Source organism: Etheostoma spectabile, chromosome 1 (assembly GCF_008692095.1).
Source record: "Etheostoma spectabile isolate EspeVRDwgs_2016 chromosome 1, UIUC_Espe_1.0, whole genome shotgun sequence".
Classification (NCBI taxonomy): Eukaryota; Metazoa; Chordata; class Actinopteri; order Perciformes; family Percidae; genus Etheostoma; species Etheostoma spectabile.
In genome coordinates, this window is record NC_045733.1 from 14809932 (window position 1) to 14813801 (window position 3870).

Sequence of the window (3870 nt, forward strand, 5' to 3'; positions counted from 1 at the left end):
TATATATATATATATATATATATATATATATATATATATATATATACTGTATATGTTTGGTTTGGTGGGAGAAAAACTCAAGAAACAGAATTAATTTAGAAAATTTTAAGATAATGTACATACCCAATAGTTGCATTAATTAAACTATGGCAGCACTGAGTGGAAAATAATGGTACACTACAAAGAACTCTGGAGGCTATCCTCCCAGGAAGAACGACAGCATGGGTAGTTTAAACAAATGCTCTAAAAGAACATGTACTCACGTTCAAGCAGCAAAACCCTCTACCGGCTTTAGGATCTATGTCCGTTGTCCGTCAGGAGCAAAGGAGGAAGTAATGTGATGCTTGGACTTAGACAAGGGAGACATATCAAAACGTAACCAAATTGTTTTTTTAATCTTAACCACCATCTTTTCCTAAACTTGTTTTTATGCCTAAACCAAACCAACCCTTTCCCATAGCAGTGTCGGATCAGAAAAGGTTATGATGGTTTTGCGAGACAGACACAAACGATCCTGTCCAAACGGTAGAGGCATGAGAAAAATCTTATACAGTATGTTTATTTCTTGTGAGCAATTAAAAACAATATATTTTGGAATACACTTTCAAGGACTTGTTGGATATCTGCCGGTAGGCTATATCCATCAGTACTGGCCAAGCACTTAAAGCAGTAAATTCACTTTTTTGGGACATTTTGTGTTTTGTACTTCATGTGTAAGTACTTGTACTTTTAATTGACTTCACGATCATAAACGTACATCATCAAGAGGCGAGGCGGTCCATAGTTTCTTGTTACGTCAATGTTTCTTTTTATATTCAGAACATAATAATGTTTAGCCAGTAATGTTTTTAATGGTCATCGTCTTATTTATGTCACAGCCTCATAGAGCAGATTGCATGGCTGTAGACTCTTCATCTTATTTACAGGCCCGGTTCCAGACTGCTTTGAATGGGGGTGGGGGGTACTGGGTTGAGGAGCAGTCCCGTGAGACACCGTAGAGCTTGCCGTTGTTGACTGCTCCGAAACACTGACATTAGGGGTTGCGAGGTTTAACAAACAGAAACTGGTGCAGTATGACAGAGAAAGAAAGAAGAGAAAGAGCCTGGTGAAAGAAACACTAAAACCGTAATAAAATAAATCTTTGTAACTAAAGTTAGCCTACTGGATAGAAATGTGCAGCTAGCTAACAGCAGCTAGCTGTCTCAGTCAGTTAACAAATATTAAAACTGTGACTCCCACCACTAGGTTATTCTTATTGGAGTCACTCGACAAGCTTGCTAATACCAAGGATTACAGTCCATGGATGTGTTATTATTGTACAGACAGGTTGTGTACAGTGATCAAGTTTACTGATGAGAAAAGTGACACTGCTCACTCACTGTGTTGCTCCATCTTCCTGTCCTCTTTTAGAGGGCCAAACCAACTAATTAGATATAAGGAAAACATGTGGCCTTTGTACGATTGGTTGAACTGACGAGGACAAAATAAAATACTAACATTTTGAATGAAGTGAGTGAAGGTAGGATACTGCTGTTAGTGGGGCATTTGGGGGGGGGGCATTGTCCCTCGTGCCCATAATACAAGGCTGCTTTTTTACATACATTTATGACACCAACGGTGGTTCTTGAATCTTTTTCATGAGAATCCCTCAGTATTCACTCAACTGTTTTGACCTACAATATTTCACAGTGACCTCTGGGAATGTAATAACTCAAATGATTCAGATTTGTGGTATAAGGTCATAGTAAGAGAAGCTGGCCAAGGTACAATTTCTCTTGACAGACTCTTAATCTGTCATAGTTATTGCTGTGGGTATTGCATGACAGTTCATGTTCTCTCATCATCTTCTCCCCTGACCTTCATGTTTCATTTGGTCAGCCTCCTCTTCCTCAGGGCGTGTAATTATTAATATATTGTTCTGCTGTTTATTGAAATGGAGACAATTAAGTGCAAAGTTCGGGACGAAGACACAAAGGCCTCAGCTTTGTCTCTGACAGTGTGGGCGGCTTACTTTGTATGCACTCAGACATCTGTAAAGGTTGTGCTGTCAGCTCTGTACGAGACAATGTACCCATATCTAAAGAACATTACTGCAACTCTCATTTTCCATTTTTAACTGATTTCCAAAGCACTGCACATTTATCTGGCGTTAAAGGCCAGAGAAAGCCATTCCTGTATTTCTTTGACTTGGTTTATCCAGAATAGGCACATAGTATTGGAAGAACTAGGCACACTCTCCTTATGTTACAGGATGTTAGTTATTTTTTTGTCCGTGGATAAAATGTGTTAATATGCATATAAGTTTGTAGATGTCTGCAAATCTGTCCCTTGATCTTTTTATCTACTTGGGTTTGGGACACACTTTTGTAAAATTAATTTAAATTTTTTAAAATTTTGTTAATAATTTGGTGTAAACGGCTGAAAAATACTACATCTAAAATGAGTTCAATGCAGCTAGACAAGTACTCAACGTTTGAATTAAACAGGGCCTGAATAATTTAGCTATTCTTGTGAAAAGCATTTGCTGCCTATATTTTGCACGATGATCTATAGTTAAATCTATGTAAATTGCCTTTGATCCTTTGACAAGATTCTAATATGCCTAACTATGCCAGATATCTAGGTGAGTGAAGGAGAGAACTATCTTGCCAAGGAAGACAACCTTGGTTTATATACTGCAGATTTATGGTGGACAACTCTTCCCTTGTTTTGTTCTACAGAGAAACTTGGTCTTTTTAAAACTCCACTGTAACCAGTTTTAGATCTTGGCCTCACACAGAGCTCCTCTTCCAGTGAGCCAAACAGGAATCCCTTCTGGCTGAAGATACAGTATTTAGGCTCACAAGGCCACAGGGTCTGTTGGACTGGTTGAGATCCAGACTGAATTCTCCCACATTCATTAGATGAAATGAAACTATGTCTTGGAGCAATCCAACATTAATTTAATTCTCTTATTATCTTCAAATATGGCCTTCAACATATGTAGATGGTGCTGTTTCCGCTGACTGTATCTTTGTGGAGAGTTGTCTCTTCTTCTGTGTGAAGTGCATGCCCTCTCTGTGACTGATTCCCCGCTGAACATTCACTCTGTTCCACTTTGTGCATGGAAGCTTCCCTGAGAAAAATATTCTCAAAGCCATATAAAAAGAAAATGCGATTGGGAACCTTTTTTCTTGGTTGTGGCGTGACACTAATTTACTTCCTCTCACACTTCCAAGGCAATTAGCTTTGAAGCTTCTCAGAAACTATTCTTGCCCAAGTCGATAGCTAGCATGGCAAATAAGAATTTAAGCAGGTCCATTGGGCGACAGCTGATAAATATATTAAATGAGGTTACAGTGAGAAAGAAGACCTGAAAGAATAAAGAAAATATAATAACTTCACCAGTTATGCCATGTGCTTGGTCCTTCATTTCTGGTCAGTGGTAGCATGCAAATGAATTGCTGATTGTCTCTGAGATGATGAGCACTATGCTGCTGTGTTCTCCAAACATCTTTGGAAAAAAGAAGACATTATTTATTGATGTTGATTGATTTCAATATCAATTAATCCAACACCACAGATTATTTTGTAACTTAAAATAATGTTTCCAAATTATTTCAGTGGTTCATTAACCACTGTTTGAATGAGACGTAAGAATAATGGTAAAATTAATGGACAATTCCGCTTCCAACCTGTAAGAGGCAAACTGCTTTGGTGCCTACTGTATAGGTGCTGGTTGACAAGTAGATAATGCTAATGCTTGGTCTATAACCTTAGGTAGTTCTTAGTGGGTAACATAACAATACAACACTGTTTAACATGCTCAGTTATTTTTAGTATGATTGTTTGGACCACTATTCACAACTCTGGGCTAACCCACAAATTCAT